Genomic DNA, 15,858 nt, shown 5'->3' with positions numbered 1-15,858 from the left:
AACGGCCATTTTATCTACGTATAACCTAAAAACAGACCACAATTAACCTCAATCCAACGATTGTAGAATGAAATATGCAAAATAACTTAAGCTGTTTAACCCATTAAGTGCGAAATTTTTATTTTTGATATTTTTATTTAACATTTTATTTAATATAATCCTAATGATAAAAAATATATATATATATTCAAATCCCTATTTGGGGATCCTGGTAGCAAATGGGTTAATTAAACCAAATATTAAGTTACTTAGAATCACGTATCTGTTAACCACAATTTAATTGTCAACAGGTTTACAAAGAGACACTCGAGATTATCCTGTTTCAGGATCCCCACAGCAGCACGTGGTTAGATGGGGAAAGGGAAGATTCATAGCAGCAGAGTCAGGGTTAAGAAGGGCTCCCGTTGGAGTCTTCATGGCGATACGTTGGTAAATGACGAACCAGTGTCGAGTGGGGTGATTGAATAGCAGTCTCCCGTGTCACAAAGCATACCTGATCCCCCTCTGCTCGTCAAAACCTGATCTCATCTTCTGTTCTACACATTCTTATTCCCCAACGCCGCATATTACGAAACCCCATCAAACGGTGCGGCTTCGAGTTGTAGGATTTCAAACGTCCAGCCAACTTTAAACGTTGAATTTTGAGATTGTTGATACAATACCGATGGAGGGTTCTATTTTCGAGGCTGCCGAACGTTCGCCACTATATCCAACCGAAGACACGAAGGCTGCGTCGTGAAATTCCGTATAATCCAGTCGCATCGTAACGCGGCATTAACATCTTTATCGAAAACAAGGGGAACAGGGGGGGGGGGGTGAACCGCGGGAGAGTGAAATATTGAGGCAGCAGCTTAAGGCGGATGGAAAAGTTTGCATGGTTCTTCCCCCTTTTTTTTCCTCCATGCTCTAAAGATGCATGAGAGCGTGTCTCGCGGTTGGAAAAGCCCGCCTTTACCCTGCACCATTTTACAGCCGCGATTCTCTTATCGCGTCCTCCACCTCCCAACGTCACACCTCTCGCCTTTACCTTCGATCATCACTATTTAAAGCTCGAGAAGTTCGGGAAATTGCCGTGTTGTAACCACTTTGACGCGGCAGCTTTATCGTCTGCCCGCTGGGAACACTCGTTTACAGAGCCTTGAAACCATCGAGCAACGCGATTCCTTGCGTCATTTGTCAGCTAATGGTCATTGACTACCGTTCAACTTCTCCTTAGCGCCGTTCCTCATCCATCTCTGTCAATTTGCGCGGAATCCCACAATCGTTCGACACGGGATTACAGGGTTTGATACCCAAACGATCATCCTCCTGGCACGCATTTTTCGTCTGTTAATCAATCAAAGCTTCCCTCGTTTGAGAACGGTGTTTAACCATTCAGAAGATTGCGGACCATTTGAATGGAGGTAGATCAATTACGGACGACAGGGAATATAACTCTGGACCAAGAACCTTGCCCCGTCCCTTTTTCACCAACGGTGTTCACAGTTTTTCGACTGTCATAACGAGGACATTAGTATCGCGTGCAACAGCCCGTGCAACACTCAGCGCAGCTTGCCAAGCTTTTTCATACGGCTACCACGAAGAAAGTAGCCGGGAAATGATGTTCCAGATAGGAGACGGTGAATTAATTTTCCATCCAACCAGCCCAGCGACACTACTGAGATTTTTCAGCTGAATATATTATTTTATACGTATTCGGGAACTCGGTACGTCGATTGGTACACGATTGTAGAATGGAATTGAAACGGTGTCGGGAGGGAACAGACAGTGAAGATCGTGTCGCATCCCTGAAACGTGGGGTTGGCAGGCGAGAGGTGGATGGGAAACACCGTAGGGACTAAACTTTGCCCGCTAGCAGTCCATTAGAAGCGCACGGACGATTTAGCAGAGAGGGGCTGCTCTCGCTTTTCTAGCCTGCCTTTTAGGTCCAGCAATTTGATGCTCCGGCTTCGCCTGTCATGCTAATATCCTAAGCTTTATATCGAGTCGAGTTTTTCCCGGTTCTGATGTATGTTTCCGGGTAAGGGTACCTGTGGGACGCGTCGTTGAACACTCTGCATATTACTTTTTATTGTACGTTACCAGACGATTTTTCTTCCACTGTATTCTGTTGTTGCGGAAGAGATAGCAACATTACAAATTATTGTTATCTATTTTCATTTTTTCAAATAATTCAAAGGATAGAAGAGCTGTTGGAACATTTGGTGGGAAATAATTTTTCAATTGATTTATAATAAAAAATGAAGGCTACATGAATTTAGTCTATGTCTCAGATAAGCTTACTATCAAAATGATTGATTAATTGAATGAAATATGCTTCGGTAAATGTAGTACGAGCACAATGGAAAGTTTCTTGAAAAGAAGCAACAACGTTTTGCGGGCTCGGGGGAAAAAAAACCTGCCTAGCACACTAAACTCTCCTCGTTTCAGAGAACACTCGCGTGATTTAACGGATAACGAGTTCGGGTTTGCTCGTCCTAATGAGACACGGAAACAGAAAGGGCGTGATTTCCCTTCGAGTAAAGAACCAATGCTGTTGTGCTTTTTTACAAGCTTAGCAAGCTTCTGTTTCTTTAAAACTAATCATTATTTCATTGTTGCATATCAAATGATCGATGTAAAGTTCGACACAATTTCATGACATAAAAGTATCACGAAATCGCACTTGTAGTATACCAATTTAAAGGTTAATGTTCAAGGAAAATTACTGTATAAATGTTTCATTAATAGTTTTAATACAAAATAATTAATTCATTTTTATTAGACTTTAAGCTTTAAATTGATGTGCCATAAGTGTTATTCCGCAATACTTTTATGTCATGAAATCATTGATACGTGGTGGTAGGAGTTCTATTGCTCGACATTATCATCACGTAAACAATAATCGTTACAGAAAAATGAGCATCGATTTGGTAAATGAATTTGCATGAAAAATCACTGTTCGATGGGTAACGAGCGTCCACCGAGTCAAGCAGATATATGAACGCAATATATAAAGTCATATTCCCCGTCATACAGTGAAGCGCGAGGAGGGGTTGTAAAACGTGAGAGCCAGCCTGTACACGCCAGGGATTCGACATATTTTAGTGGCCGATTTGCAATTTAAACGTTATAATTAATGACGTTCTGTCGCGAACCGCGAACGTGAGGGGAAAAAATAATTTTGCACGTGGACCGAGGGGATGATAATCGTTCGGATTCGGTGCTGGAGAAACGATTTCGTAAGATTTCCTGTTGCTCTAATATCGTCATGCTGAATATTAGCATATATGTATTTCATCGTGGAAATTATCGAGAATAATTTATCTCCTTTTTCAGGAATATTATAGAAAGAAGGGTTGAAACTAAAACATACATTTTCTAAGCAGAAGAATGAAATATTAAAAATTCTTGTATTGGATTTAGCCAAAGAAAGGAGCGATCTGAATAAAAGATGGGACATGAAATCGGGGGTCCAATAAAAATAGAATAAAGAGGGTGAAATCAAGAGGGACGAAATCGATAAATAAATCCTCGGCTCTTCAATCATGTGCACAATGAACCCGTGGCACCGACTGCCGCAATCGATAACTCGTTTACAATTAATTTTCCGTCGAATGACAAATACTTTTCTTTATTCTTGTATTAGATTTCTTAGAAAGTTACCAAGTACAAATTTTTGTAAAAAATGAGAAAAAATGTAAATTTCCGGTATGAAGAAAGGAAATCTTTTTTTTTTTTTTATAGTAGCAATTTATTATGAAAGACCGTGAGTATTTCTAGAGCGTGAAACATCTAGTCTTTGGCGCGTGCAAAATCAACCGCGTAATCTACGCCCGCCTGTATGCGTAAACTTCGCGATAACCACGATTAAACGTACGTCTCTCGGTCGCTTATCGCGATCCAGCCCGGCATAATTCCCGTTTCCACGCTCGGATCATTGCTATCTCGTGAAATCCAACGCGAAATGGCTCGCGGCCCTTCTCGAAAAACGCCACTTCCGACCCTGACGAGCTGCTACACACGACACCCTTTCATTCTTTTAATTCCACCGTGAAAAAAGTAGATCCGATCGTACAACGACTTCTATCTAAAATCTCTGTTTCCTGGTTTAAGAGGTATTAGTGACTCAAGTATGCTAATCATGATTGATCTGTGATATTAGAATCTAGATCATATTTTAAACACTTTAAAGATAATAATGTAAGTATATAGAAGATTGGAGGTACTAGAAAGTTCCTTGATTCTGGAAGGAATCATAGCAGTAGTTTGCAAATTCACCACCAGAGGGATACTCTAACAGCAACTTTCTCACAAGTACTCCTCAAGCTATTCGTCTCCTGTACCCTATCAAAAGCATTAGACTGTTAAATTCCATTTAGCAGACTTCATCCCAACATAAATTAGTTGTACAACAACAAATAATAATAGTTTCCATAATCGCCACCAGAGGGATACTTCCAACAGCAGCTTTCTCGCAAGTACTCCTCAAGCTATCCATCCAAAGACTATTAAGATTCAAAGAAATAAGTTCATTTATCAGGAAAAAAGATAGGAATAAAATAAAATTTCATTGACATATTAAATGGAAGACTTATAAGGGAAGGTCCCTCTCTTAATTCACCCAAGTGACTTGTATCCACTGAAAGAATTAAGAAGTATCCCAAACACCCAGCATCGAAGTCACTCGGAAAGTAAGCTGAGGGAGCGACTGATTTATCCTACTGTCGGAACGTCGCTTCGTATAGTCATCGACGGGGGCCAGTGATGCAACGATGACGGCCAGGCGTAGTTTCGACAACGATCACGGTAGAACAGGGCTCGGTACACAGCCTCTTTCCGCCCTCGAGTGTCGTAAATAACGTCCAGGTGAAACGAATTGTCGATAAATAAATGCTCGAGCCGTGGATACGGTGTGACACGCGTGGGTGGACAGCAGCAGCCAGCTTGGGGATCGTTATTTCATAACAGGTCACGCTATCGTTTGTTCACCGAGCGTTATATACACCCCTCTTTCACCTCTATCTCGTCCCACTTCGTTTCGTTTCGTTTCGTATCGTCAAAGTGATGCGTGGTTTATTCTTCGCGTACGCAATTAGAATTCATCGAACCGTCCTTCGTATCTACAGCTTTCTATCATCCGATTCTGACCCGGCTGAAGTTTGCTTTTTCCAAAACTTCCTCCGCCATTCGGCACCGTCTATTTTTGATCTTGCTTTCCCGACGATGTTTGTTTGGACGTTTTGACAAGTTTGTCGATAAACTTCGATTTTGCATATGCTACCACTTTCGTGGTTTATTTTAACCGGTTTTCCCTTATCGTCGCTGTTATGAAACTTTGATTTCCCGAACAGTTCAGCCGGAATAATTTACTCGGGGGATATTTTCAGGACGGCGGTTCGCTAACGGATATCTTTTTATCAGAGGCGCCGTTGGAATTTTTTCAGCTAAGCAGTTTACTCCTGAGGAGGTATCGCATTTTACTGCATCCGCACCAGATAGAGCGAAAGAAGGCTCCGCTGTCTGGTTTCTCCCGCTGTCGGGACACGTTTCCACGATTAAGCAGTCCATGGAACATTTATTTATGAACATCGTCGTTGTTTTTTTACAACAGGCCCAGAATGATACCGCGGAACTTCACTTTTCGTCAAAACTTGCTAACTTCAGGAATATTTTAGGCGACAGCGTTTAACTGGCTGCGGAAGACAAGCTTGAAGGGTCGATACAATTTTCATGCAAAAATGGTGTGCTGTCGGTTTATAACCGTGCACGAGTTACTTTTTAAACACTCCTACCAAACTTTCGTTCCTCCTTTCCATTAACCTCGATAATGCATCTATTATCGTTTGAAAACGTGGAAAACAATGAAAACGGGAATAGCTTCACGAATGTGTACAGCTCTTGTAATTTGATTGAAAAATTGGGTCAATAAACCATACGGATACACCCTTTCAGATATCTGAATTTTTCAAAGGGATTTTCATTCCCGAAGAGTTTCATTATTAGAAAAACCTTCTGCTCTCTATCTTCTGAAATTTTCCATTATTCTGTGCTTTCGTGATTAATATTTCCCTTTAAATATCCTGAATTCGATCACTTTTATCCTATCGTTCAATCGTATGCTGATCGCGTACGAGTTCGAATAATTGCCAACAACGACGCGTGTTCACCTCTTTGTGTGCCTGCTTTTCCGTTCGACAATGCACAGTTAATTAGCAGTGTCGCATAAGTTAAAGGTGTAATCATGCGCACATTCCGTTACGGTGTGCTCAACTAAAAATACCTTCATTTTCTTTCGTGAATGCCTGAAGAACCGTACACGAGCGGGAGAGTAAAGTAAAGGGGATCGATGGGTGCTTACATGCATCGTCGGTTATGTCACGGAATCGAGTGTTGCACGCGATGAGTTCATCGGGCAGGGAACACTATCGAGGAGACGTATCGCGGGAAACGCGGCTGACATCACCTTCCGTTCGTTGGATATCTCATCTTTTTTGCTCATCGAGGAGATGGAGTTAGAACCACAGGAATCTACCTTTATTATTATACAACACTAACTTCTGGTGCGCTCGGTCATGGGGGAAGAAAACCGCAGAAACACGATTATATTGGGAATCGTGTGGAGTCACGTGCGACCACCTGATTCACTAGGGGAGATTAGTACTACAACACAGGGAGCTAAGGGCGGAGAGGGTGGGGGTTTTTAGAACCTTAATTATCGTATGGGGTTAATTTATAGAGAACCTTTTAGTGGTTCGATATGGTGTTATTTCGGGATTTTAGAGAAATATTCGAGAGAAAAATCAAAGAAAAATATTTTTTTTACAAATTCAATGGAGCGGGATTCGAACTCACGATCTTTGGATTCGAATAACACCTGTGCCTTAACCATCGTCACCAATGAACCCTACACTAAACACTAATTTAATACTTTTTTATAAATCAATTATATGATTTTTGTTAGTATTGTTCGGAATGTATCAGCAAATGTTGACGTTACATAGTACAATGGTGCGCGGCTAGAAATGGAGCGACCACTTTGAGGCTAATTGTTCATCAAGCCACACTTTTTCTTGGAAATGATTTGTCGCTTCTTGATTAGAGGATGGATCAGGTTTCCTAGCAAACATCGACTGTTTGATGTCGTTTTCCAAGTACCAACGTGGGAGAGCCGACAGGCGTTAAGATTCTGTGTCAATATCGTGGAATATTCTAATTAATTTCATAGTCTGCGAGGAAAGTGTATCAACATCGTACGTGTTAAACGTTATTATTAGTAGCGTCAGACGTGTTGCGGAGGAGGTGGCAAACAGTGAATCAGTTTCTGCCTTGACTAATCGCCTCTCCTCTCTTGTCTACAATGACGATGATTGGCAGGTTGACGTTTTGATTGCTACCTCAAACACAGGAAGTTCTTGGGAATGATGACTGACCTTGCCTTTGGCTTTCTTACGATCTTGCCATTAGAATTTTTATTGTTAGATTTTTCAGTTTACATTGCTCTAATGTATTCTAAATTTGAAAAATTAACCATTCTCTATTCTATCGCCAGAATAGTAAAAGAAAAACAACTGAATACTACGAGTTTCATATCTAAAACCGTCGATGGTTCATTATTAACATATAGAATTATTTTAAGCAGACATCTCTGTTTTACAGCTACATTTAAGGTAGCTATATTTGCCCCATCGATTCCTACATATTTCCTGTTACATATTTCAGTCTTGCCTTCTCATTTTATTATTCACCTACACGTCCTGTTATCGTTTCAAACTCGTGGGTGTGAACGAACGAGAATGAAGTTATTTTACGAAATTCTTGTTCAAACGTGGGTCTGAATGGACACACGAATGTACATTATTAGAAATTCAGATTCTACGTTTTGTAAGTTTTCAAAAGATTCAACCTACGAGACTATAAAAACTTGACTTAAAAATTTTAGAAAGTCTTTGTTAGATTTCAAACTGAAATTTATTAGAAAACTCGAGTCCATTGAATTTCCAAGAACTGAAGTTCGAACAATAATCTCTATTAAAACAAGCTATAATCAGTCAAATGCAACAGGTATCAGAATATCCATGTTTATCAAACGCTTAAGGTCTCTGCAAGTTCATCATCCATCTGGGGATGTAACTCATGTAGGTTAACTCGACCTAACCCAAGCTGAAGAATAACCAAAACTCATTATCTCGGCTCATTTTCATAAAGAATCAAGTCAGACGTTTATGTCCATCATTTGGCCCGAAGGGGTTAACCATGTTTACGATCGCATTAGCGTTACGCCGACCATCAACGCGCTGATGTTTTCTAAACTAGCATCGCGCGACCAATCCCAGATGCGCTGGTATATCGTCGATGCGACAATAAAGTTTTTACATACCGCAAAAGCGTTAACTTTACGATGCGCCTCTAATTACGATCGCACTTTGTTTTCTGCTCGTTTTTTTTTTTTCTTCTCCGGTATCCAGCGGTGACATCAGCTGCGCACGAGCCGCTAATTTTTCCCGCTGCTCGACAGCCCGACACCCACGGTCACGAGGATGACGAGATCGAGCCGACTTACACTCGGAGCTGCCTTTTAATTAACGCGGATCGTGGGTGTTCCACGCGGCTCAATTCGCTCGAACGCGACGTGAGCAAACCGTGAGGCCAGCTATTCAATTATGCATCAGGCTGGAGAAGAATCTCGCGCGGGTTCGATGACGATTTGGGCGGAAATCTCTCTAGGTACACGCACGCGTCGAGCGGAGTTCGTTACCCTGTTTAGATTGGGATCTCGGCTCGCTTCGGCCTTTGACTTCTTATTCCGAGTGCGAGCCACGTTGCTAACTGTTGAATTCCCTTTGGTACACGACGTTGCATTTGTGACCTTCTCTACTTATGTATTTTGTTCTACACGACTCGACCTTTACTGTCTCGTTAGAAGGGCCGACGATGCCCAGATTTATTCAAATCCATCCAGGACACACAAATTGGTGTCAACAATCAATCCTGAGGGGAGCAAAGTACTCTCTCTCTTTCTTCCCCCTTGCGAGACTATATAGGGAATTTACTCTTTGTTGCTCTGATTACCCACGGGTCAACTTTCATTAAGCTTCGTCACCGTTCGCTTATGCTCGAGTATCGCCTCGAGGACTTTCAATTTTATCAATGAAATCATCTGACGTGTTCTCTTCTTTCAGCATTCAAGTCATGTTGCCTCTTTTTATCGCGATCTAATTGACACCTTGCGAACAACATTACTGGAATTCCTATTGTTTTTTTATTCCACCAGAACATTACCAAACATAATTATTAATTGACAAATTACTTGCAAATAATACAACTGTAGCGAAGAAAATGCAATAATTAGAAGAAAAAACGATTGGGGTCCTGGAGTGGGATTTGAACCCCGGACGTTTTGATGGTAAGCAGGCGCCTTGCCGCCCCCACCACGACGTCCCCCACACCGCACTATAATTTTTTATAATAATTAGCTACGCATATTAACACTAAAAGAACCGATGCTGAATCCTTTCCCTCTTCAAGGTTTAAAGAAATATTTGTAGTTCTTATGGGAGGCAAGAAACGAATAACCCTGGCATTACAGAAGCCTGCAGCTGGATCGATTGATCAAGGCCGAGATTCGTTTGCTCAACCATCATTTAACTGCGTTAATGATCGTTCGATAGTCCGGGCCCAGAAGCAATAATCGCACTTGTCTTACGCAAGCCTCGTAATTGGCATCGAACGTGTTGGAAAATTAATTTGGAACAGCACTTCAGGCGTTGTTTATATGCCTTCGGAATGCGCGGAGATTAAACGTGACCTCATCACTTTGAAAAACCATTCATCAATGTAAAAATACCAGAAGGTTCTCAATCGCGAGGTACAGCTGAACGATTTTATTTGGGTCACATTTGATATGGTAAAAGAAACAATAACGTAAATTACAAAAGTGTCACCTGTAACCTGAAGTCACGCTCGTAAATCTTGATTGACCAACGCGCTAGATGAATTGTCACATTGTTGATGATGCGGCGGCTTCGTAGAAGGATCATTTGCAAAACTTGCGTCATTGTAATCAACATATTCCCTCGTGTTATCTGTCCATCGTCGAAGGTATATCGTTACATGATATGGGTACACAAGTTACACCAGAGAGTCTATCGCGGGACAAATTCTTTTAAATATACCGGGTGTTGCAAAAGATTCAAGAAAATTGAAATTCACCATATAATACCTACAGAATATTCTACCCCTAATTACCGTTTTCATTGTTTACCATTTGAGATGGAATAATCTGAGGAACAATGAAAAATGTCCCTAGGGATTTTTTGTTTTTAACTCCGCTAAAAATCCCTGGAACTCGGCCGACGCAATTAGGTTACGCGTGTTCGCGATTTCATCGTCGTGAGAGCTTAATAAAATATTGAGCGCAGCAGAAGCATCCATTTGCAGAGGCGAGGATAAGCGTGGCTGAGAAATACGCTGGACATTTTTGCGCGACGCTCGCGGCGCCTGCCAAGAGTGCACGCGGCTATTATGCACTCGAACCGCCGTGAACTCTAATCTCGTCCCACCGGGACGGAAGAACCTACCACCTACTCCGTTCATCTCGTCTGCCTATTTTCAGGATTGCCAGAGTCCTTGTAACAGTTTCAACGCGAGGACGAATAGTGCGAAACACCGTTTGCGCTACCATCTTTAGCGAATAATTGTTTCCAAGCATTATTTTCGAGGCACCCTGTATATCTCAAGAAACATCCCTAGTCTAGTTATAAATGTACATTCAGAGGAGGCGCTGTGTTTATGAGACTCTCGTCAGAGGAGCGGTAGATCACAGAGGGCAGAGAGCACGGTTTTCCTGAAACCTGCTTCGTGGCACTCGTGTAATCTGGATTGCGAACACGGAAGCGGGAATCACGATCAGATAACAGCCTCGGGATGCCAGCAAGCTAAGCGGAAGTGCCGATGAGGAATGACGAGCCGCGCTGGGGGGACAAAGGAACGTTTTTGCACGGTCAACCACGCGTGTAACCATTCGTTTTCCCTTAATCATGCGTAAACATTGTCAGAGAAATGTTTCAAAAGTTGGAAAAATGTATAGGGTGTTCAGAAAGTCCTATAGCCAAAGAAAGCTTACTTTACTCTCAAGTGTACATACTCCCTGGGCTAGGGCCAGCCACTTTTTTGGCTGTATCTTTTGAACGGTTTGATCTATGAAAATGAAGCTTATGTATTATTAAACTACGAGCTAAATGCTATTATTTGACACCCCACTTGTGGATATAGATCGTATGACACAATAAGAAAATGACTGAAGAAACAATGTCTCTTGGGGATGATGGAGGGCAGAAGGTAATTGTGTTGAAAAACGAAGAAGACTTAGTTTTGTATGGTTGGAGATCTATAGGGTGTCAGAAAATCACAGAAGAACGGGGCCAATGCACTCGAGTATCCGGAATCGGACATGTTAAGAAGAGAATCGACAGTTCCGAATGAAAGATTGAAAGCCCGGAGAGGAGCAGATGTCGCCGTTGTAGATCGACTGTACTGCATCATGTTGGAAACATCTTAACCTAGACGCGTGCACACACCCACGATAAAGCTGTTACAATATGTATTAGAACGCTGTTACATGCCAAGGTGAACGCGGCCGAATAATTTATCGTTCCATCGGTGTGGAACTCTCTCGGTTCGAGACTAAGCATTTCCATCGTGGCTCGTATTAGTTCCAGGGTTATCCTTCCTTTTTCGTGTCAATTTCCTTGTCGAAGGAACGCGTTTACTTCCATCCTTCGTTGTTATACAAATATAACATTTAGATGGAAGGGATGGACAACGTGGAGGTCTAAAGACGGAACGAACCGACGAGACAGAAATTTTCAAACAGAAAAGTGTTTGTAAAATTTCTGCTGGGAAGATTTTTTATACGATATAATGAAAAATGTAAGGCAGTTTACTGGTAAAACATTTACGTTATGACCTAGATTTTTAGCCACATTGTAGATTCTGTCGAATCGGTTTTTCTTCCAAATGAAAATTTCCTTCATGTATACTATAAAGTATTCATGTACTATAAACGTATTCATGTATTTCATAAAACATTCACTTTCGAATTTGATTCATTTCATTTGCCATCCCTTTATCTGATCCGTCCATGTAAATATAGATTTACCCCCAAGGTGGTTGATTATAGATATCCAAACGAAAGTGAAAGATCGTGATATAATTCATTAGGACCAAAAAGTGCCTAGAAATCTAGGGAACCCTAGACTCAGTCGATAAGTACACTTAACCAATAATCCAAACGAAAGTGAAAGATCGTGAGACAAAAAAATCCCTAGAAATCTAGGGAACCCTAGACTCAGTCGATAAGTACACTTAACCAATAATCCAAACGAAAGTGAAAGATCATGAAACAAAAAAATCCCTAGAAATCTAGGGAACCCTAGAATCATCTAACAAGTACATTTAATCAATGATAAGATGAACCAAATATTAATCGAACTTTGATGGTAGAACTGTCTAAAAGTTAAGCAAGAAGAAACCAGTTGCAATTAACCAGATCTCTAGAGCTTCTTCAAAGAGCTAATGATCAATAAGGCATTCTTCGTCGGTAGGCTAGAAAGCCGCGAAGAAGACACTCGTGGAGGTCGACTGGCCTCGTAAATGTCGCGATTCAAAGCATGCCACGCGGATTCTGTCGCGGGGAAGAGGTCGATGATACCCGCGACAAGAGGCGGTTGCTCACGCAGCCGGAGACTCTTCGTGTCCTCTAGTGGCAATTTAAAATCGCTTAACGAGCGCATCGCTGACGATATTCGGGTCAAATTCGCGGCTCGAGTGGCTCGATCCTTTGATCGATACGTCACTAAAAAGCCACCGATTATCAAGCTCTGAACCTGTGTCCGTGTATACGTGATTCATTTTGTCAAATGAACTCTTCAAGAATTATCTGATGCCTTCGCAGGCAAGTTCAAAGAACATCCTTTCCCTAATATCTTTATGAATATATACAGAATACTCCACAATGAATGTTCGCCATTTTGGCGTAATGGCACTTGTCAATAGGAAAATGGAGGTGCCAAGTTCAGGGGCGTAATTAGGACTTACTTGGGCCAGGTTCCTTAATGTTTTTATTAAACAGTGTCAAGAGGGAGTCAGTTCATATTTCTGGTAGGGGAACACCTTGGTCCCTACCTGGTTACGCCAACAACTAAACTCGAAGAATTATTTGCCCAAAGAATGGAACATCGTCAATTTAATATGACATAATTAAATCTTCGAATCCCTGTTTCGTTTCCTTCATCGATCGTTGGCTCGGGACAAAAGAGGGCCAAGAGAAGGAAGAAAATTCGATGGAAGGAATGCAGCAGCCTACATGTGTTGTCTCTCGAAAAACGTGTTTACCGTGAGGGTGGTGAAAGTCGGATAGAAAATCTAATAATTCTACGATAGATCAAATATTTCTGCGGAAGAAAACATTGTTCCCAGCTGCGGGCTGTGTTCTAACCATTTTTTCCTTCTTTCTTTTCTTTCTTCTCTATGCTTCACGCAATTCGACTTCCTTTCATGTTCGACGAGATCTAAGGTAGATTATTAGGTCTGGAATAGACAACTGAATTCAACTAGGTGCGGGCTAATTTATTTTTAGTTAACTCCGAACGAGATCTAAGTTAAAGTTCAATTGAGGTTAGGTTAATTTTCTAATCATCCGCCATGTTTATTTGAAAGAAAAAGAAAAAAGGGACCGCCAAGTCTGAAGCTGGTATCTAACCTCAAAAAACATAGAAAAGGGAGGAAGCCATCGATAAAAGAGATCCATGAAGTAACAGATAAATCCTCTCGGTTCAGGAAGCTACGATCTTTCATTGGACCGGAAGTGGTACGCCATAAGCATCACGGGCTTCCTCGAGCTAGTAAACTGCTGGCCATTAACACCGCTCCCTTCTCCAATGAAACTGATATATTTTCAAATGCCATTGATTTATACGATTCAGAGACGTCAAGTAAGAAGTTTCAAGAAACAGAAACTTCTCGGACGAGATCCCGGAGCTTGTTCCACGCGAACGGTTCGTCGCGAAACAATTCCCTTCTTATCGGGACGAAAACAATACGGTGACTCGATGAAACGTCTGCGACGGATATGCAAGCGAAATGGAAGACGCCCGATTGCTTTTCCCAAACTTAAATCGTTTTTAGTCCCGTTAACGAATTCCACCTCCCCTTTCGAAACCGTAGCCGAAATTTGACAAGGAACTCGTCAAAAAGTTCGAGAAGTGGTCTATAATGTCCTGAACAGGAATAACCAATAGAATGCATCGATATCCGTAGCTAAAATAACTAGGGATATTTGGGTCAGTGGAAGTATCGTGGCAGCACTGGTTTTGGACTTACGTGCAAGTTTCCATATGCAGATGCATATAGGATTCAAAAGGTAATTATCGGTTTTATGGGAAATATTCTGCGATGTATTGAGAGAAGTTGTATCATCTGTCATATTAAATGATAAATATGGAACCTAGTTGATTGATTGGAAAGGAATAAATAGAAATTCTCTGGTAAATATAGGTTAGGTTTGCATTTGGAATAGACAGAAATTTACTTGGATGATGGCCTTAAATATGATTAAGTTAGATTAAGGAAATTTCATATTACTTGATTTATAGGTTATGCTAACCTAACCTAGCCTAACCTAAATGAATCGTGGTTAACATTTTTCCAAGTCAACCATGGGTACCTAAACTTGTAAAATTTGTATTTTTAAATTCAAAACAATTGAATATCGATCACGACTCTGTCGATGACGACCAAAATACTTGGTTAACACTTTACAGAGGAAAATAATTTGAACAAAATGAAGATTGAAGGGGCTCTTTTACTTCCTTCAAAGATTCAAAGCTGGTGTTTGAGCGAAATAAGTGGAAACAACATGATTATTCGAACAAAGCGCTATTCTCACCCCGAAAAGGGTAAACGTCCCCAACGAGGGCTGAGGTCAGGCTAAATTAAGAGACGGAAAGACATTCCTCGGTGAACGAAAGAATAATTCCCGCGGAACCTCGAGAAATATTCAAGGATCCGCGGATTATAATCGCGCCGTGACGGAGTAATTAAATCCTTCGTCGATTCGTTCGTCCGTGCAATATGCATGAGCAGATTTCCCCTCCCCCCTCGCGAAGAAAGAATAAACCCCATCTTACGAATAATCTGACGAAGAATTTTCACGGTATTTAAAATGTAAACCTCTGTGCCACGATGGAAAAGAATTTTTTCTTACGCCCTTCCCAATCTTTCCTTCTTTTTCCATCGAGTTCGTTAATTGGGCACTGATTATACGACTACGTCACCATTTTCCCTAGGGACGGCTACCTTGCTCGCCGCTGTACCTTTATTAAACTCAACGTACACCGATCGTACATTCAAAGAATACCAAAAAAAAAAGACAAAATTGTGTTCCCGTGATTTTCATCGCTGCTTACCGAAAATCTTTTCGCGTGCTACGAGTTTATCGGTCCCAGGGGAGGAGGGCACGCACACAGAGAACGTTCATCCGGAAAGAGACGTAACGAAAAGGCTGTACGTGGGAAGCAACGGTCGGCACGATTGTTTCATCCCGAAAATGATATTCACGGGCCGCCACACCGAGCCACGTAAAAGGACTCCCAGCTACCAGCCTCTCTGCCGCGTTTTCCCGCGCTCTACCGTATTTTTTAGCAAGAGAAACAGCATAAGGTTTACCCTGAAAATACATCGTGGCCCCAGCATCATGCAATTAAACGTGAGTACGTCGGAGCGCGAGAAAAGGGAAGGAAAAACGAGCAAAAACGAGTTGGTACGTTGGTATAGAGAGAAGGATGCCGGTGAAGGAAGAGAGAAAGATCTGTTGTCGCA

General features: G+C 41.6%; 1 protein-coding gene across 23 annotated transcripts in view; it reads right to left on the bottom strand.

Moving 5' to 3' along the window:
• Positions 1 to 15,858, bottom strand: part of trol (terribly reduced optic lobes) — a 103,815-nt gene that overhangs the window by 40,372 nt on the left and 47,585 nt on the right. The window lies entirely within an intron of this gene.

The sequence above is a fragment of the Osmia lignaria genome, chromosome 8 (genome assembly GCF_051020975.1).
Source record: "Osmia lignaria lignaria isolate PbOS001 chromosome 8, iyOsmLign1, whole genome shotgun sequence".
NCBI classification, from domain to species: domain Eukaryota; kingdom Metazoa; phylum Arthropoda; class Insecta; order Hymenoptera; family Megachilidae; genus Osmia; species Osmia lignaria.
Note: the sequence above shows the minus strand (reverse complement) of the source record. Positions and strands in the feature narration are given on the sequence as shown.